Source organism: Pseudophryne corroboree, chromosome 1 (assembly GCF_028390025.1).
Source record: "Pseudophryne corroboree isolate aPseCor3 chromosome 1, aPseCor3.hap2, whole genome shotgun sequence".
Lineage (NCBI taxonomy): Eukaryota > Metazoa > Chordata > Amphibia > Anura > Myobatrachidae > Pseudophryne > Pseudophryne corroboree.
Window position 1 is genome coordinate 1,182,867,406 of NC_086444.1, and position 22,247 is coordinate 1,182,889,652.

Consider the following 22,247-nt stretch of genomic DNA (forward strand, 5'->3'; position numbering starts at 1 on the left):
GTACCTCAAGGTCATAGCAAATCAGGATTAGTACCATTTCCTTTAACGGTAGGGGAGGTACTTGAGCTAAGCGGTGGGAGGCCGGTGGACAGGAGGTTTAATATCTCCAGTCCTCCTAGTTTGAAGCTCCACCAATATCATGTGGATAGATCCCTTATATGTTTTAACATTTCCAATCCTCGAAAGCCGGGAAATTGGGAAGTGTCATGGAATAACCAAACCATGACCTTTTCATATAGAGCAGATAGAATGCCTACAGATACAGAACTTATACGCCACATAGCCGGTAGTGGAAAATCTTTCCGATATAGGTATACCCTAGGAAGTAGGATCATGAGAGTTGGAGAGGTATCACCAGGATACTGTGCACATATCATACAAACAGATACGTGTACTAAACAGATGGGAGAATTAGGGTTAGGAGATTTCATATGGAAAATGTGTAATATGGTTATGTCCTACTCCGTCCCATATGTTCTCCCCGATGATGCATATTTCATATGCGGGAGGAAGGCGTATAAGTGGCTTGCCCCAAACTCAGAAGGATTATGTTATATTGGAAAAGTACTGCCTGAGGTAATGACTGTATCGCATACCAAAATGAAAGATATTCACCGTGGTGCCCAAGCTCCTTATACTCACACTCATTACGAGCACGTAGTTAAAAGTCAACTGACAGAAAGGACAGAGCATCCGGCCTCTGACCTGATCCATGAATCCACCGGGATTCAGGTTCTACTCGCGTTAGACTTCACTCGCACCGCCAGAGGAGTGTTGAACTATAAATATATATCTGCGCTTGCAAATTTATTAGACAATATCACTGAAATGTATGACGACACTTTTAGGTATACTGGAAGGGAGCTCCAAGCTTATAAAACAGAACTGGTTCAGCATAGGATGGTTCTTAATTACCTCACGGCAGTGACAGGTGGATATTGTGTCACACTGGCAACGCAGTATGGCGTGAAATGCTGCACTTATATTACGAATAGCACCGAGGACCCGGTCGAGGTCATAGACCAAAAGATGGACGACATTCTCCAATTAAAGTGGGAATTCCGCAGGAGACACAATCTCACCCTTGCTGCTGTGGGTAATGAGCTGACCGGTTGGGTGTCATGGTTGAACCCGCGAAATTGGTTCTCCGGTTTAGGAGAATGGGCTCAAGGAGTTATAATGGATGTAGGGAAATTTCTTCTGTGTATCTTGGGTGTTGTCATATCGATTGGTTTGATATTTAGATGCTTTTAGGCTTTAACGAAGTGTAAACGAAGTACTAGGGTAATGAGTCTAAGGAGTGAGGAAATCGTAATTCCAATGGATTTGATTTATGACCCAACGATAGAGACAATGTTGTGATGAAAATGTGATTCTACGGTCCGTTTCTTTCACCCGTTTCTCATTTGTTTTCCTCCAAGGTAAAAAGACATCCGCTTGGAAGAAGAATTTGACAACCTTTTACACAGACAACTGATGGACTATGCCATAGACCCCCATTTCCCTAGTAATTTTAACTTACGCTAGCCCAACACTTTTTGTAAGTCTATGGACATTGAAAAAGCTTTTTGCATACCGTTGATAGCAAAAGCCCAAAGGAGACTACAGTCAACATGTACATCAAGACAAGACTTCAGACAAGACTTCAATCAACAAATGCATATTAACCTCACATAGAATATCACTGCATTTACCATAGTTGTTTCTTATCTTCATCTCTACAACCTCCAGGTAATGACACACATAGTCGATAGGGAATACAGGCACAAATATCAGCACTCACATATTCCCCCATTCATGTATCATCAACTAAAATGTGCTCCCCCATTTTTGTTGCAACTAAAAGCCGAAAAGAGCTCGGTAAAGTTTGACAGCCCATCCACAGACCCTTCATACGGGATAAGAAGGAATTCAAATGTATACTTCGCAATACCTCGAAGCTTGATTTAAAACACGTACGGCACGATGATACATGACCCCCCAAACATGGATTCATACACACATGCTTCTACTATCTCACTAGGTCATACCCTTTTCACACCTTCTTATCTCCTCCCCTACCCGACCATAGAATTGTATTACACGACATATATTTTTCTCTTTTTGAAATGTTTTAGGAAGTGGCAGTTATTGGTGACTGCCAAAGGGTGGACTGTCAAAGTCAGAAAAAATAAGAATTTACTTACCGATAATTCTATTTCTCGGAGTCCGTAGTGGATGCTGGGGTTCCTGAAAGGACCATGGGGAATAGCGGCTCCGCAGGAGACAGGGCACAAAAAGTAAAGCTTTAGGATCAGGTGGTGTGCACTGGCTCCTCCCCCTATGACCCTCCTCCAAGCCTCAGTTAGGTACTGTGCCCGGACGAGCGTACACAATAAGGAAGGATTTATGAATCCCGGGTAAGACTCATACCAGCCACACCAATCACACTGTACAACCTGTGATCTGAACCCAGTTAACAGTATGATAACAGCGGAGCCTCTGAAAAGATGGCTCACAACAATAATAACCCGATTTTTGTAACTATGTACAAGTAATGCAGATAATCCGCACTTGGGATGGGCGCCCAGCATCCACTACGGACTCCGAGAAATAGAATTATCGGTAAGTAAATTCTTATTTTCTCTATCGTCCTAGTGGATGCTGGGGTTCCTGAAAGGACCATGGGGATTATACCAAAGCTCCCAAACGGGCGGGAGAGTGCGGATGACTCTGCAGCACCGAATGAGAGAACTCCAGGTCCTCCTTAGCCAGGGTATCAAATTTGTAGGATTTTACAAACGTGTTTGCCCCTGACTAAATAGCCGCTCGGCAAAGTTGTAAAGCCGAGACCCCTCGGGCAGCCGCCCAAGATGAGCCCACCTTCCTTGTGGAATGGGCATTTACATATTTTGGCTGTGGCAGGCCTGCCACAGAATGTGCAAGCTGAATTGTATTACACATCCAACTAGCAAAAGTCTGCTTAAAAGCAAGAGCACCCAGTTTGTTGGGTGCATACAGGATAACAGCAAGTCAGTTTTCCTGACTCCAGCCGTCCTGGAACCTATATTTTCAGGGCCCTGACCTCATCTAGCAACTTGGAGTCCTCCAAGTCCCTAGTAGGCGCAAGACACCACAATAAGCTGGTTCAGGTGAAACACTGACACCACCTTAGGGAGAGAACTGGGGACGAGTCCGCAGCTCTGCCCTGTCCGAATGGACAAACAGATATGGGCTTTTTTGAGAAAAAAACCACCAATTTGACACTCGCCTGGTCCAGGCCAGGTCCAAGAGCTTGTTCACTTTTCATGTGAGATGCTTCAAATCCACAGATTTGACTGGTTTTAAACCAATGTGTTTTGAGGAATCCCAGAACTACGTTGAGATCCCACAGTGCCACTGGAGGCACAAAAGGGGGTTGTATATGCAATACTCCCTTGACAAACTTCTGGACTTCAGGAACTGAAGCCAATTCTTTCTGGAAGAAAAATCGACAGGGCCGAAATTTGAACCTTAATGGACCCCAATTTGAGGCCCATAGACACTCCTGTTTGCAAGAAATGCAGGAATCGACCGAGTTGAAATTTCTTCGTGGGGCCTTCCTGGCCTCACACCACGCAACATATTTTCGCGACATGTGGTGATAATGTTGTGCGGTCACCTCCTTTCTGGCTTTGACCAGGGTAGGAATGACCTCTTCCTGAATGCCTTTTCCCTTAGGATCCGGCGTTCCACCGCCATGCCGTCAAACGCAGCTGCGGTAAGTCTTGGAACAGACATGGTACTTGCTGAAACAAGTCCCTTCTTAGTGGCAGAGGCCATAAGTCCTCTGTGAGCATCTCTTGAAGTTCCGGGTACCAAGTCCTTCTTGGCCAATCCGGAGCCATGAGTATAGTTCTTACTCCTCTACGTCTTATAATTCTCAGTACCGTAGGTATGAAAAGCAGAGGATGGAACACATACACCGACTGGTACACCCACGGTGTTACCAGAACGTCCACAGCTATTGCCTGAGGGTCTCTTAACCTGGCGCAATACCTGTCCCGTTTTTTGTTCAGACGGGACGCCATCATGTCCACCTTTGGTAATTCCCAACGGTTTACAATTATGTGGAAAACTTCCCCATGAAGTTCCCACTCTGCCGGGTGGAGGTCGTGCCTACTGAGGAAGTCTGCTTCCCAGTTTCCATTCCCGGAATGAAACACTGCTGACAGTGTTATCACATGATTTTCCGCCCAGCGAAAAGTCCTTGCAGTTTTTGCCACTGCCCTCCTGCTTCTTGTGCCGCCCTGTCTATTTACGTGGGCGACTGCCGTGATGTTTTATCCCACTGGATCAATACCGGCTGACCTTGAAGCAGAGGTCTTGCTAAGCTTAGAGCATTATAAATTTACCCTTAGCTATATTTATGTGGAGAAAAATCTCCAGACTTGATCACACTCCCTGGAAATTTTTTCCTTGTGTGACTGCTCCCCAGCCTCTCGGGCTGGCCTCCGTGGTCACCAACATCCAAAACTGAATGCCGAATCTGCGGCCCTCTAGAAGATGAGCACTCTGTAACCACCACAGGAGAGACACCCTTGTCCTTGGATATAGGGTTATCCGCTGATGCATCTGAAGATGCGATCCGGACCATTTGTCCAGCAGATCCCACTGAAAAGTTCTTGCATGAAATCTGCCGACTGGAATTGCTTCGAAGGAAGTCACCATTTTTTTACCATGGCCCTTGTGCAATGATGTACTGATTTTAGGAGGTTCCTGACTAGCTCGGATAACTCCCTGGCTTTCTCTTCCGGGAGAAACACCTTTTTCTGGACTGTGTCCAGAATCATCCCTAAGCACAGGAGACTTGTTGTCGGGATCAGCTGCGATTTTGGAATATTTAGAATCCACTCCTGCTGTTGTAACAGTATCCGAGATAGTGCTACTCCGACCTCCAACTGTTCCCTGGACTTTGCCCTTATCAGGAGATCGTCCAAGTAAGGGATAATTAAGACGCCTTTTCTTCGAAGAAGAACCATCATTTCGGCCATTACCTTGGTAAAGACCCGGGGTGCCGTAGACAATCCAAACGGCAGCGTCTGAAACTGATAGTGACAGTTCTGTACCACGAACCTGAGGTACCCTTAGTGATAAGGGCAAATTTTGGACATGGAGGTAAGCATCCCTGATGTCTCGGGACACCAGATAGTCCCCTTCTTCCCGGTTCGTTATCACTGCTCTGAGTGACTCCATCTTGATTTGAACCTTTGTAAGTGTTCAAATTTTTTTAGATTTAGAATAGGTCTCACCTAGCCTTCTGGCTTCAGTACCACAATATAGTGTGGAATAATACCCCCTTTTCTTGTTGTAGGAGGGGTAATTTAATTATCACCTGCTGGGAATACAGCTCATGAATTTTTTCCCATACTGCCTCCTTGTCGGAGGGAGACCTTGGTAAAGCAGACTTCAGGAGCCTGCGCAGGGGAAACGTCTCGACATTCCAAACTGTACCCCTGGGATACTACTTGTAGGATCCAGGGGTCCTGTACGGTCTCAGCGTCATGCTGAGAGCTTGTCAGAAGCGGTGGAACGCTTCTGTTCCTGGGAATGGGTTGCCTGCTGCAGTCTTCTTCCCTTTCCTCTATCCCTGGGCAGATATGACTCTTATAGGGACGAAAGGACTGAAGCTGAAAAGACGGTGTCTTTTTCTGCAGAGATGTGACTTAGGGTAAAAACGGTGGATTTTCCAGCAGTTGCCGTGGCCACCAGGTCCGATGGACCGACCCCAAATAACTCCTCTTCCTTTATACGGCAATACACCTTTGTGCCGTTTGGAATCTGCATCACCTGACCACTGTCGTGTCCATAAACATCTTCTGGCAGATATGGACATCGCACTTACTCTTGATGCCAGAGTGCAAATATCCCTCTGTGCATCTCGCATATATAGAAATACATCCTTTAAATGCTCTATAGTCAATAAAATACTGTCCCTGTCAAGGGTATCAATATTTTTAGTCAGGGAATCCGACCAAGCCACCCCAGCTCTGCACATCCAGGCTGAGGCGATCGCTGGTCGCAGTATAACACCAGTATGTGTGTATATACTTTTTATGATATTTTTCCAGCCTCCTGTCAGCTGGCTCCTTGAGGACGGCCCTATCTATAGACGGTACCGCCACTTGTTCTGATAAGCGTGTGAGCGCCTTATCCACCCTAAGGGGTGTTTCCCAACGCGCCCTAACTTCTGGCGGGAAAGGGTATACCGCCCATATTTTCTATCGGGGGGAACCCACGCATCATCACACACTTCATTTAATTTATCTGATTCAGGAAAAACTACGGTAGTTTTTTCACATCCCACATAATACCCTCTTTTGTGGTACTTGTAGTATCAGAAATATGTAACACCTCCTTCATTGCCCTTAACGTGTGGCCCTAATAAGGAATACGTTTGTTTATTCACCGTCGACACTGGATTCAGTGTCCCTGTCTGTGTCTGTGTCGACCGACTAAAGTAAACAGGCGTTTTAAAAACCCCTGACGGTGTTTTTGAGACGTCTGGACCGGTACTAATTGTTTGTCGGCCGTCTCATGTCGTCAACCGACCTTGGCGCGTGTTGACATTATCACGTAATTCCCTAAATAAGCCATCCATTCCGGTGTCGACTCCCTAGAGAGTGACATCACCATTACAGGCAATTGCTCCGCCTCCTCACCAACATCGTCCTCATACATGTCGACACACACGTACCGACACACAGCACACACACAGGGAATGCTCTGATAGAGGACAGGACCCACTAGCCCTTTGGAGAGACAGAGGGAGAGTTTGCCAGCACACACCAAAAACGCTATAATTATATAGGGACAACCTTATATAAGTGTTTTCCCTTATAGCATCTTTTTTATATATTTCTAACGCCAAATTAGTGCCCCCCCTCTCTGTTTTAACCCTGTTTCTGTAGTGCAGTGCAGGGGAGAGCCTGGGAGCCTTCCCTCCAGCCTTTCTGTGAGGGAAAATGGCGCTGTGTGCTGAGGAGATAGGCCCGCCCCTTTTTCGGCGGCCTCGTCTCCCGCTCTTAACGGATTCTGGCAGGGGTTAAATATCTCCATATAGCCCCCGGAGGCTATATGTGAGGTATTTTTAGCCAAAAAAGGTTTTCATTTGCCTCCCAGGGCGCCCCCCTCCCAGCGCCCTGCACCCTCAGTGACTGCCGTGTGAAGTGTGCTGAGAGGAAAATGGCGCACAGCTGCAGTGCTGTGCGCTACCTTAAGAAGACTGAGGAGTCTTCTGCCGCCGATTCTGGACCTTCTTCTTGTTTCAGCATCTGCAAGGGGGCCGGCGGCGAGGCTCCGGTGACCATCCAGGCTGTACCTGTGATCGTCCCTCTGGAGGTAATGTCCAGTAGCCAAGAAGCCAATCCATCCTGCACGCAGGTGAGTTCACTTCTTCTCCCCTAAGTCCCTCGTTGCAGTGATCCTGTTGCCAGCAGGACTCACTGTAAAATAAAAAACCTAAGCTAAACTTTTCTAAGCAGCTCTTTAGGAGAGCCACCTAGATTGCACCCTTCTCGGCCGGGCACAAAAATCTAACTGAGGCTTGGAGGAGGTTCATAGGGGGAGGAGCCAGTGCACACCACCTGATCCTAAAGCTTTACTTTTTGTGCCCTGTCTCCTGCGGAGCCGCTATTCCCCATGGTCCTTTCAGGAACCCCAGCATCCACTAGGACGATAGAGAAATATTGTGATGCACATTGCCATATTTGCACCTCATGCGAGTGCCTGCTGCACGTGCATGAGCCCTGCCGTGCGTGCGCATACTCGCCGTTGCGTGCACCCGCGGGCGCACGGTATGCGCATTTATGGTAGAGTTTGTGTACGCCTAGCGTGCGACTCAATCGTAACATATTTTAACTATATAATGTATTTTGTAGATTATGGTCCCTTTGATAGAATCTGAAAGTTTAGTTAATATAGCATGTTCATAGACAAAGAGATCCCTCTTTGTATGATACGAAGGGTCAGACAGGGGTTACACAGTGGTGTATAGTATCCATCGGAAGAGTATTTAATTAGCAATATTCCGGTGTTGGTTTGAAGCAGATTAATCGCTCGTGCGAATAGTTATGGACATAAGAAGTTTATGGACATTTACTGTATTTGCACTTTATTACCCCCATGCGGTGGGAAACCCAGTTTCCCACCCACCTGAGCAGTTTGAAATAGTCACAGCCCACCTGTGTGAACCAACCTATGACCTTTTGTTATAATGCAGAGACGAATTCCTGTGTCCAATGAACAATGAGATTGTAGGGACCATTGCATTGTATTGTGGGTAGTGTATATATAGACAAGCCGATCTGATCCAGCTCCCACTCTACTCTCTTCAACGGTTCTCATCACTGATAATCGGGAGCTGGATATCCAGAAAGGCGCATGCGATTGTTCCCCTTGTGCGTAAGTTTCTCCGCAACCATATTGTCTTTATTGTTATTGTGAGCCATCTTCTCTCTTCTCTTCTCTCTCTCTCTCTTTTTCCTCTTAGATAGTAATTGTACTGCTATTGTATTTTATGTGTAGTTATTCGGTTAGGTATTCTGTGTTAGTTTGGTAGTGTATAACTTGTACTGTGTATTCTTTTGAAATAGAACGTTCATTTAAGGTGTTAGAACCTAAGACCGGTATCTGTGTGTATCTTATATTTCTAAGTATTCTCAGAGCGTCATAGACGCTCATACAAGCTTTTAAACTAACAAGGTTACACTGTGTTGCATTTACACCTTATCACTGCACAAGGGTTTACATTATAAGTACATTGTTTATGGTATAGTTATAGAGGTTTAACTCTGTGAGCGTCAGCGCCGCTTGCGATCTCCTCGTGGTCTCAAGCGTCCGCTACGCTTATAGCGTATCATTACGTTAGTCGGCAGCCTATAGCGTGCTTGCCTTTACGCTTTAAGCCGAGAGTGAACGTGACGCTCGTGCGTCTCTTCCACGGCTAAACGTCTGTTACGCTACGTGCGTACTCATACGGTAATTCATACGCTACTTGCGTACTGTGTTCTTTAGGTTTTAAGTAAGATAAATATTAGGCTTTATCAGTTTCAGGAGGTCTCTGACTAGAGATGACAACTCCTTGGCTTTCTCCTCCGGGAGAAACACTTCCAGGCACACAGTCCAGAATCATACCCAGGAACAGTAGACGTGTCGTCGGAACCAGCTGTGACTTTGGAATATTCAGAATCCAACCGTGCTGGTGTAGCACCTCCTGAGATAATGCTACTCCTACCAACAACTGCTCCCTGGATCTCGCCTTTATTAGGAGATCGTCCAAGTACGGGATAATTTTCGAAGGAGTATCATCATTTCCGCCATTACCTTGGTAAACACCCTCGGTGCCGTGGACAGTCCAAACGGCAGCGTCTGGAATTGATAATGGCAATCCTGTACCACAAATCTGAGGTACTCCTGGTGAGGATGGTAAATGGGGACATGCAGGTAAGCATCCTTGATGTCCAGGGATACCATGTAATCCCCCTCGTCCAGGCTTGCAATAACCGCCCTGAGCGATTCCATCTTGAACTTGCATTTTTTTATGTATGTGTTCAAGGATTTCACATTTAAAATGGGTCTCACCGAACCGTCCGGTTTCGGTACCACAAACAGTGTGGAATAGTAACCCCGTCCTTGTTGAAATAGGGGCACCTTGATCATCACCTGCTGGGAATACAGCTTGTGAATTGCCGCTAGCACAGCCTCCCTGTCTGAAGGAGTAATCGGCAAGGCATATTTTAGGAACCGGTGGGGTGGAGACGCCTCGAATTCCAGTTTGTACCCCTGAGATACTATTTGAAGGATCCAGGGATCCACCTGTGAGCGAGCCCACTGATCGCTGAAATTTTTGAGGCGGCCCTCCACCGTACCTGGCTCCGCCTGTGGAGCCCCACCGTCATGCGGCGGAGTTGGAAGAAGCGGGGGAGGACTTTTGCTCCTGGGAACCTGCTGTTTGTTGCAGCCTTTTTCCCCTACCTCTGCCTCTGGACAGAAAGGACCCGCCTTTTCCTCGCCTGTTTTTCTGGGTCCGAAAGGACTGTACCTGATAAAACGGCGCCTTCTTAGGCTGTGAGGGAACATGGGGTAAAAATGCTGACTTCCCAGCTGTTGCTGTGGAAACTAGGTCCGAGAGACCATCCCCGAATAACTCCTCACCCTTATAAGGCAAAACCTACATGTGCTTTTTAGAATCTGCATCCCCTGTCCACTGCCGAGTCCATAAGCCTCTCCTAGCAGAAATGGACAATGCACTTATTTTAGATGCCAGCCGGCAGATCTCCCTCTGTGCATCTCTCATGTATAAGGCTGAGTCTTTTATATTCTCTATGGTTAGCAGAATAGTGTCCCTGTCTAGTGTGTCAATATTTTCTGACAGGGAATCTGACCACGCAGCGGCAGCACTGCACATCCATGCTGACGCAATAGCTGGTCTAAGTATAATGCCTGAGTGTGTATATACAGACTTCAGGATCGCCTCCTGCTTCCTATCTGCAGGCTCCTTGAGGGCGGCCGTATCCGGAGACGGTAGTGCCACCTTTTTAGACAAACGTGTAAGCGCTTTATCCACCCTAGGAGGTGATTCCCAACGTGCCCTATCCTCTGGCGGGAAAGGGAACGCCATTAGTAACTTTTTAGAGATTACCAATCTTTTATCGGGGAAAGCCCACGCTTCTTCACACACTTCATTTAATTCTTCCGATGGGGGAAAAACTACGGGTAGTTTTTTCTCCCCAAACATAATACCCTTTTTAGTGGTACCTGGGTTTATATCAGAAATGTGTAACACCTCTTTCATTGCCTCAATCATGCAACGAATGGCCTTAGTGGACATTAGACTCATCGTCGTCGACACTGGTATCAGTATCCGTGTTGACATCTGCGTCTGCCATCTGAGGTAGCGGGCGTTTTAGAGCCCCTGATGGCCTTTGAGACGCCTGGGCAGGCACGAACTGAGAAGCCGGCTGTCCCGCATTTGGCATGTCGTCAAATTTTTTGTGTAAGGAGTCGACACTTGCACGTAATTCCTTCCATAAGACCATAAGACCATCCACTCAGGTGTCTGGGGGTAACATCACTTCTATAAGCATCTGCTCCGCCTCCACATAATTTTCCTCATCAAACATGTCGACACAGCCGTACCGACACACCGCACACACACAGGGAATGCTCTAACAGAGGACAGGACCCCACAAAAGCCCTTTGGGGAGACAGAGTGAGAGTATGCCAGCACACACCAGAGCGCTATATAATGCATGGACTAACTGAATTATGTCCCCTATAGCTGCTATTATATTTACTGCGCCTAAATTTAGTGCCCCCCCCCTCTCTTTTTTACCCTTTTCTGTAGTGCAGACTGCAGGGGAGAGCCAGGGAGCTTCCTTCCAGCGGAGCTGTGAGGGAGAAATGGCGCCAGTGTGCTGAGGGAGATAGCTCCGCCCCTTTTTCGCTGACTTTTCTCCCGCTTTTTAATGGATTCTGACAGGGGTATTTATCACATATATAGCCTCTGGACCCTCAGTGACCGGAGTGTGAAGTGTGTATGAGGAGCAATGGCGCACAGCTGCAGTGCTGTGCGCTACCTTGGTGAAGACTGATGTCTTCTGCCGCCGATTTTCCGGACCTCTTCTTGCTTCTGGCTCTGTAAGGGGGACGGCGGCGCGGCTCCGGGAACGAACACCAAGGCCAGTTCCGTGCGGTCGATCCCTCTGGAGCTAATGGTGTCCAGTAGCCTAAGAAGCCCAAGCTAGCTGCAAGCAGGTAGGTTCGCTTCTTCTCCCCTTAGTCCATCGGTGTAGTGAGCCTGTTGCCAGCAGGTCTCACTGTAAAATAAAAAACCTAACATATACTTTCTTTCTAGAAGCTCAGGAGAGCCCCTAGTGTGCATCCAGCTCGGCCGGGCACAAAAATCTAACTAACTGAGGCTTGGAGGAGGGTCATAGTGGGAGGAGCCAGTGCACACCAGGTGACCTAAAGCTTTCTTTAGTTGTGACCAGTCTCCTGCGGAGCCGCTATTCCCCATGGTCCTTTCGGAGTTCCCAGCATCCACTAGGACGTTAGAGAAAAGGTGTGCGCCAATGGCCAGACCAGAAGAGCCCGTCTAAGAATAGGGGGAAGACCAGAGAGAGTAGGGCCAGATAGCAAAAAATGAAGTAGAGAGAGAGGAGACTCCACCCACTCGGCATAGAACCCCAACAATGTGTCCCCACCTGCATCCAGGAGCCAACAAGAAAGGTAAACCAGCTGAGAGGCCAAGTAGTATAGTCTCAAATTAGAGAGGCCAAGACCTCAATCTAACTTAGACTTAACCAGGGCCTTCATAGCCACCCTAGGCGCCCCGCCTCCCCAAACAAAAGAGTTCAATACGCATTTTGTGAAAAGGTAGAATGAAACAGCCATCCCACCCACGGTTTTTTCAGGGCCATCGTCTTAACACCAACCAAATGAGTCTCCGAAAAGCAAATAATATCCGCCTTATATTTTTTAGCTTGCGACAGGACCAATGCTCTCTTTATTTTATTGTTAAGGCCCCTCACTTTCCAGCCGAGTAGGTGAAGCCCCTCAGATGCTACCAACATCGAAAGACGTTAGACTGGAAAACAGGAGAAAAGAAGAGAAAAGGTGAAATGACACAATGACAGAGAATACCTCATCAGAGCACATGTAGATTAGAGCATCAAGAGAGGAAGAGAAAAAGTTCGGAGCAATCGAGAAACAAGGACGCCAGAACACATCCACCATGAATATAAAGATACATTGCGGCCTTAAATCACCAGCAATACTTGACCATAACAAAAAATACCAATATTTAAGCAATAAAACAGCAACAACCCAACCACCCCCCACCCTGTACATCCATCAGAAACCTAGATATACCTATATCCCCAACCAAACTTCCCGATACCTAAACTAAAAAAAACCCGAAATAGTAAAGGTCGTAAAAAGGGAACAGTTAGGAGTAGACACCCCCAACTTCTATATCACAGCAAGGGCTCCCTGTAAAGGAGAGTGGCCCCCGGTAAAAAGACATACAAATAAATCTTCACATACAATAGTCAACCATATGAACGCTCACATACTTAAAAAAAAAAAAAAGAAAAAACCTAAGAGAGAGAGAGAAAAAAAAAAAAACAGAATAAACTGCCGGTACAATAGGAGCTCCATTCAGCGAGGTGCACGGGGTCTCTGCTCCAGCCACGCCTCGGCCTCTCTCGGAGAGTTGAAGAAAATAGGATTTTGGTACTTATCAGGTAAATCCTTTTCTTTGAATCCATAGGGGGCACTGGAGTACTCTTGGGATATGGACGGGCTTCCGTAGGAACAGCACTGAATATTTACATTTAGAACACTCCACCCCTCCATATCCCCGAGTACCTCAGTGTTTTTTACTGAGCCGAACAGGAACTATAGAGAGGTTGACAATGGAGTATTACATATAACATAACGTACAATAACAAAGTTGACACATAACGTTACTGACAACTAAACAGTTGACACCCTAACCAGCACTTGTAATTTGAACCAGTCGGTGAAAGTGTGTTACCATAAGATCCTCAGAACTCACCACAACTAGGTAAAACTGCTCTGGGTGGGCGTCCAGTGCCCCCTATGGATTCAAAGAAAAGGATTTACCTGGTAAGTACCAAAATCCTATTTTCTTTATCATCCATTAGGGGTCTCTGGAGTACTCTTGGGACGTACCAAAGCTTCCCCCGTGGGCGGGAGAGCTGTTTGGCACTTGTAACACTAGGCGGCCAAAGCTAGATGCTGATGCCGCAAACGTATCAAACTTGTAAAAGCGCACAAATGTGTGCACTGAAGACCATGTAGCCGCACGGCAAAACTGCGTCGTAGAAGCTCCCCGACCAGCTGCCCATGAAGTTCCCACAGAACGTGTGGAATGAGCGGTTACTGACGTAGGCGGTTGTAACCTAGCATGAAGGTAAGCCTGACGTATGGTCAGTTTTATCCATCTGGATAAGGTTTGTTTAGACGCTGGCCAACCCATCTTGGCAGCATCATAGAGAACAAACAACGTATCCGTCTTACGAACTGAAGACGTTCGGGATACATAAACGCGTAATGCGCGTACCACATTCAGAGTTCCAGAATGTGCTGTCAACACAGGAACTACTATTGGTTGATTGATGTGAAAAGATGACACTACCTTTGGTAAGAAAGCGGGATTCGTCCGAAGTTCCGCTCTGTCATTATGAAACACCAAATACGGTGACTTGCATGACAAGGCACCCAAATCCGAAACACGCCTTGCCGAAGCTAAGGCTAGAAGAAAAATTGTTTTCCAAGTGAGAAAATAAGAATTTACTTACCGATAATTCTATTTCTCGTAGTCCGTAGTGGATGCTGGGAACTCCGTAAGGACTATGGGGAATAGCGGCTCCGCAGGAGACTGGGCACAAAAGAAAAGCTTTAGGACTACCTGGTGTGCACTGGCTCCTCCCCCTATGACCCTCCTCCAAGCCTCAGTTAGGATACTGTGCCCGGACGAGCGTACACAATAAGGAAGGATTTTGAATCCCGGGTAAGGCTCATACCAGCCACACCAATCACACCGTACAACTTGCGATATGAATCCAGTTAACAGCATGATAACAGGGGAGCCTCTGGATAGATGGCTCACAACAAACAATAACCCGAATTGTTAACAATAACTATGTACAAGTATTGCAGATAATCCGCACTTGGGATGGGCGCCCAGCATCCACTACGGACTACGAGAAATAGAATTATCGGTAAGTAAAATCTTATTTTCTCTAACGTCCTAGTGGATGCTGGGAACTCCGTAAGGACTATGGGGATTATACCAAAGCTCCCAAACGGGCGGGAGAGTGCGGACGACTCTGCAGCACCGAATGAGAGAACTCCAGGTCCTCCTCAGCCAGAGTGTCAAATTTGTAAAATTTTACAAAGGTATTTGACCCTGACCAAGTTGCAGCTCGGCAAAGTTGTAACGCCGAGACCCCTCGGGCAGCCGCCCAGGATGAGCCCACCTTCCTTGTAGAGTTGGCATTTACAGATTTTGGCTGTGGCAGGCCTGCCACAGAATGCGCAAGCTGAATTGTATTACAGATCCAGCGAGCAATGGTCTGCTTAGAAGCAGGAGCACCCAGCTTGTTGGGTGCGTACAGGATAAACAGCGAGTCAGACTTTCTGACTCCAGCCATCCTGGAAACATATTTTCAGGGCCCTGACAACGTCCAGCAACTTGGAGTCCTCCAAGTCCCTAGTAGCCGCAGGCACCACAATAGGCTGGTTCAGGTGAAACGCTGACACCACCTTAGGGAGAAACTGAGGACGAGTCCTCAATTCCGCCCTGTCTGAATGGAAGATCAGATAAGGGCTTTTACAGGATAAAGCCGCCAATTCTGACACGCGCCTGGCCGAAGCCAGGGCCAACAGCATGACCACTTTCCATGTGAGATATTTTAAATCCACAGATTTAAGCGGTTCAAACCAATGTGATTTGAGGAACCCCAAAACTACATTGAGATCCCAAGGTGCCACTGGAGGCACAAAAGGAGGCTGTATATGCAGCACCCCCTTGACAAACGTCTGAACTTCAGGAACTGAAAGCCAGTTCTTTCTGGAAGAAAATCGACAGGGCCGAAATCTGAACCTTAATGGATCCCAATTTGAGGCCCATAGACACTCCTGTTTGCAGGAAATGCAGGAATCGACCCAGTTGAAATTCCTCCGTTGGGGCCTTCCTGGCCTCGCACCACGCAACATATTTTCGCCAAATGCGGTGATAATGCTTTGCGGTTACATCCTTCCTGGCTTTGATCAGGGTAGGGATGACTTCCTCCGGAATGCCTTTTTTCTTCAGGATCCGGCGTTCAACCACCATGCCGTCAAACGCAGCAGCGGTAAGTCTTGGAACAGACAGGGTCCTTGCTGGAGCAGGTCCCTTCTTAGAGGTAGAGGCCACGGGTCCTCTGTGAGCATCTCTTGAAGTTCCGGGTACCAAGTCCTTCTTGGCCAATCCGGAGCCACGAGTATAGTTCTTACTCCTCTCCGTCTTATAATTCTCAGTACCTTGGGTATGAGAGGCAGAGGAGGGAACACATACACTGACTGGTACACCCACGGTGTTACCAGAGCGTCCACAGCTATTGCCTGAGGGTCCCTTGACCTGGCGCAATACCTGTCTAGTTTTTTGTTGAGGCGGGACGCCATCATGTCCACCTTTGGTTTTTCCCAGCGGTTTACAATCATGTGGAAGACTTCTGGGTGAAGTCCCCACTCTCCCGGGTGGAGGTCGTGCCTGCTGAGGAAGTCTGCTTCCCAGTTGTCCACTCCCGGAATGAACACTGCTGACAGTGCTATCACATGATTTTCCGCCCAGCGAAGAATCCTGGCAGCTTCTGCCATTGCCCTCCTGCTTCTTGTGCCGCCCTGTCTGTTTACGTGGGCGACTGCCGTGATGTTGTCCGACTGGATCAGCACCGGCTGACCCTGAAGCAGAGGTCTTGCCTGGCTTAGAGCATTGTAAATGGCCCTTAACTCCAGGATATTTATGTGAAGTGATGTCTCCAGGCTTGACCATAAGCCCTGGAAATTTCTTCCCTGTGTGACTGCTCCCCAGCCTCGCAGGCTGGCATCTGTAGTCACCAGGACCCAGTCCTGAATGCCGAATCTGCGGCCCTCTAGAAGATGAGCATTCTGCAACCACCGCAGGAGAGACACCCCTGTCCTTGGGGACAGGGTTATCCGCTGCTGCATCTGAAGATGCGATCCGGACCATTTGTCCAGCAGGTCCCACTGGAATGTTCTTGCGTGGAATCTGCCGAATGGGATTGCTTCGTAGGAAGCCACCATTTTTCCCAGGACCCTTGTGCATTGATGCACTGAGACTTGGCCTGGTTTTAGGAGGTTTCTGACTAGCTCGGATAACTCCCTGGCTTTCTCCTCCGGGAGAAACACCTTTTTCTGGACTGTGTCCAGGATCATCCCTAGGAATAGAAGACGTGTCGTCGGGATCAGCTGCGATTTTGGGATATTGAGAATCCAACCGTGCTGTCGCAACACTACTTGAGATAGTGCTAACCCCAACTACCAACTGTTCCCTTGATCTTGCCCTTATCAGGAGATCGTCCAAGTAAGGGATAATTAAAACGCCTTTCCTTCTGAGGAGTATCATAATTTCGGCCATTACTTTGGTAAAGACCCGGGGTGCCGTGGACAATCCAAACGGCAGCGTCTGAAACTGATAGTGGCAGTTCTGTACCACAAACCTGAGGTACCCTTGGTGAGAAGGGTAAATGGGGACATGGAGGTACGCATCCTTGATGTCCAGAGACACCATATAATCCCCTTCTTCCAGGTTCGCAATCACCGCTCTGAGTGACTCCATCTTGAATTTGAACCTCTGTATGAAAGTGTTCAAGGATTTCAGATTTAAAATAGGTCTCACCGAGCCGTCCGGCTTCGGTACCACAAACAGCGTGGAATAATACCCCTTTCCCTGTTGCAGGAGGGGTACCTTGATTATCACCTGCTGAGAATACAGCTTGTGAATGGCTTCCAATACCGCCTCCCTGTCGGAGGGAGACGTCGGTAAAGCAGACTTTAGGAAACGGCGAGGGGGAGACGTCTCAAATTCCAATTTGTACCCTTGAGATACCACCTGAAGGATCCAGGGGTCCACTTGTGAGTGAGCCCACTGCGCGCTGAAATTCTTGAGACGGGCCCCCACTGTGCCTGAGTCCGCTTGTAAAGCCCCAGCGTCATGCTGAGGACTTGGCAGAAGCGGGAGAGGGCTTCTGTTCCTGGGAACTGGCTGTTTGCTGCAGCCTTTTTCCTCTGCCTCGGGGCAGAAATGAGGAGCCTTTTGTCCGCTTGCCCTTATGGGGCCGAAAGGACTGCGCCTGATAATACGGCATCTTCTTATGTTGAGAGGCTACCTGGGGTAAAAAATAAGAATTTACTTACCGATAATTCTATTTCTCATAGTCCGTAGTGGATGCTGGGACTCCGTCAGGACCATGGGGAATAGCGGGCTCCGCAGGAGACAGGGCACATCTAAAAAAGCTTTTAGGTCACATGGTGCGTACTGGCTCCTCCCCCTATGACCCTCCTCCAAGCCTCAGTTAGGTACTGTGCCCGGACGAGCGTACACAATAAGGAAGGATCTTGAATCCCGGGTAAGACTCATACCAGCCACACCAATCACACCGTACAACTTGTGATCTGAACCCAGTTAACAGTATGATAACACAAACGAAGTAGCCTCTGAACAGATGGCTCACAACAACAGTAATAACCCGATTTTTGTAACAATAACTATGTACAAGCATTGCAGACAATCCGCACTTGGGATGGGCGCCCAGCATCCACTACGGACTATGAGAAATAGAATTATCGGTAAGTAAATTCTTATTTTCTCTAACGTCCTAGTGGATGCTGGGACTCCGTCAGGACCATGGGGATTATACCAAAGCTCCCAAACGGGCGGGAGAGTGCGGATGACTCTGCAGCACCGAATGAGAGAACTCCAGGTCCTCTTTAGCCAGAGTATCAAATTTGTAAAATTTTACAAACGTGTTCTCCCCTGACCACGTAGCTGCTCGGCAAAGTTGTAATGCCGAGACTCCTCGGGCAGCCGCCCAGGATGAGCCCACTTTCCTTGTGGAATGGGCCTTTACAGATTTAGGCTGTGGCAGGCCTGCCACAGAATGTGCAAGTTGGATTGTACTACATATCCAACGTGCAATCGTCTGTTTAGACGCAGGAGCACCCAACTTGTTGGGTGCATACAATGTAAACAACGAGTCAGATTTTCTGACTCCAGCTGTCCTTGAAATATATATTTTTAATGCTCTGACAACGTCCAGTAACTTGGAGTCCTCCAAGTCGCTAGTAGCCGCAGGCACCACAATAGGCTGGTTCAAGTGAAATGCCGAAACCACCTTAGGGAGAAATTGAGGACGTGTCCTCAATTCTGCCCTGTCCGAATGGAATATCAGATATGGGCTTTTGTATGACAAAGCTGCCAACTCCGAAACTCTCCTGGCTGAAGCCAGGGCCAACAGCATGGTTACCTTCCATGTAAGGTATTTTAAATCTACCGATTTTAAAGGCTCAAACCAATGAGATTTGAGAAAATTTAGAACCACGTTCAAATCCCACGGTGCCACTGGAGGCACTATTGGGGGTTGTATATGTAGTACACCTTTGACAAAAGTTTGTACTTCAGGCACTGACGCCAATTCCTTCTGGAAGAAAATTGATAAGGCCGAAATTTGAACTTTAATGGACCCCAATTTGAGGCCCATAGACAATCCTGCTTGCAGGAAATGTAAGAATCGACCCAATTGAAATTCTTCCGTTGGAGCCTTCTTGGCCTCACACCACGCAACATATTTTCTCCAAATGCGGTGATAATGTTGTGCGGTCACTTCTTTCCTGGCTTTAATTAAAGTAGGAATAACTTCCTCAGGAATGCCCTTCTTTTTTAGAATCCGGCGTTCAACCGCCATGCCGTCAAACGCAGCCGCGGTAAGTCTTGGAACATACAAGGTCCCTGCTGAAGCAGATCCCTTCTTAGAGGTAGAGGCCACGGATCCTCCGTGAGTATCTCTTGAAGTTCCGGATACCAAGTTCTTCTTGGCCAGTCCGGAGCTACCAGTATTGTTCTTACTCCTCTTTTCCGTATAATTCTCAGTACCTTTGGTATGAGAGGCAGAGGAGGGAACACATACACTGACTGGTACACCCACGGTGTTACCAGAGCGTCCACAGCTATTGCCTGAGGGTCTCTTGACCTGGCGCAATACCTGTCCAATTTTTTGTTGAGGCGAGACGCCATCATGTCCACCTTTGGTTTTTCCCAACGGTTCACAATCATGTGGAAAACTTCTGGATGAAGTCCCCACTCTCCCGGGTGAAGGTCGTGTCTGCTGAGGAAATCTGCTTCCCAGTTGTCCACTCCCGGGATGAACACTGCTGACAGTGCTACGACATGATTCTCCGCCCAGCGCAGAATCCTTGCAGCTTCTGCCATTGCACTCCTGCTTCTCGTGCCGCCTTGTCGGTTTACGTGGGCGACTGCCGTGATGTTGTCGGACTGGATCAACACCGGCTGACCCTGAAGCAGCGATTTTGCCAGGCTTAGAGCATTGTAGATCGCTCTTAGCTCCAGTATATTTATGTGAAGAGACGTCTCCAGGTTTGACCACACGCCCTGGAAGTTTCTTCCCTTTGTGACTGCTCCCCAACCTCGTAGGCTGGCATCCGTAGTCACCAGGACCCAGTCCTGTATGCCGAATCTGCGGCCCACTAACAGATGGGCAGTCTGCAACCACCACAGGAGAGACAACCTTGTTCTCGGTGACAGTGTTATCCGCTGATGCATGTGCAGATGCGATCCGGACCATTTGTCCAGCAGATCCCACTGAAATGTTCGTGCATGGAATCTGCCGAATGGAATCGCTTCGTACGAAGCCACCATCTTTCCCAGGACTCTTGTGCATTGATGTACTGACACAGTTCCTGGTTTTAGGAGGTTCTTGACAAGTTCGGATAACTCCCTTGCTTTCTCTTCCGGGAGAAATACCTTTTTCTGAACCGTGTCCAGAATCATGCCCAGGAACAGCAGATGTGTTGTCGGGGTCAATTGAGATTTTGGAAGATTTAGAATCCACCCGTGTTGCTGAAGCACTACTTGTGTTAGCGCTACACCGACTTCCAGCTGTTCTCTGGACTTTGCCCTTATCAGGAGATCGTCCAAGTAAGGGATAATTAATACGCCTTTTCTTCGTAGAAGAACCATCATTTCGGTCATTACCTTGGTAAAGACCCGAGGGGCCGTGGACAACCCAAACGGCAGCGTTTGAAACTGATAATGACAGTCTTGTATCACGAACCTGAGATACCCTTGGTGTGAGGGGTAAATCGGGACATGTAGATAAGCATCTTTTATGTCCAAGGACACCATGAAGTCTCCTTCTTCCAGATTCGCTATCACTGCTCTGAGTGACTCCATCTTGAACTTGAATTTCTTTATGTACAGGTTCAAGGATTTCAGATTTAGAATAGGCCTTACCGAACCGTCCGGTTTCGGTACCACAAATAGTGTGGAATAATACCCCTTTCCCTGTTGTAGGAGGGGTACCTTGACTATCACCTGCTGAGAATACAGCTTGTGAATGGCTTCCAAAACCGACGTCCTTTCTGAGGGAGACGTTGGTAAAGCAGACTTAAGGAACCGGCGAGGGGGAGACCTTTCGAACTCCAGCATGTAACCCTGAGATACTATCTGCAGGACCCACGGGTCCACTTGTGAGTGAACCCATTGATTGCTGAAAATCTTGAGTCGACCCCCCACCGTTCCTGAGTCCGCTTGTAAAGCCCCAGCGTCATGCTGATGGCTTTGTAGAAGCCGGGGCGGGCTTCTGTTCCTGGGCAGGGGCTGCTTGCTGCCCTTTCTTACCCTTTCCTCTGCCTCGCGGCAGATAAGACTGTCCTTTTGGTCGCTTTTTATAGGAGCGAAAGGACTGCGGCTGAAAAGACGGTGTCTTTTTCTGTTGGGAGGGGGTCTGAGGTAAAAAAGTGGATTTGCCGGCAGTTGCCGTGGCCACCAGGTCCGAAAGACCGACCCCAAACAATTCCTCTCCTTTATATGGCAATACTTCCATATGCCTCTTGGAATCCGCATCACCTGACCACTGTCGCGTCCATAAACTTCTTCTGGCAGATATGGACATCGCGCTTACTCTTGATGCTAGAGTACAAACATCCCTCTGAGCATCTCGCATATAAAGGAAAGCATCCTTTAATTGCTCTAGAGTCAATAAAATACTGTCCCTATCCAGGGTATCAATATTTTCAGTCAGAGAATCCAACCACACTACCCCAGCACTGCACATCCAGGCTGAGGCTATTGCCGGTCGCAGTATAACACCAGTATGTGTGTATATACTCTTCAGTGTAGTTTCCAGCCTCCTATCTGCTGGATCCTTGAGGGCGGCCGTATCAGGAGACGGCAACGCCACTTGCTTTGATAAACGTGTGAGCGCCTTATCCACCCTAGGGGGTGTTTCCCAGCGCGCCCTAACCTCTGGTGGGAAAGGGTATAATGCCAATAACTTCTTGGAAATTAGCAGTTTTCTATCGGGGTTAACCCACGCTTCATCACACACGTCATTCAATTCCTCTGATTCTGGAAAAAATACAGGTAGTTTTTTCACCCCCCACATAATACCCCTTTTTTG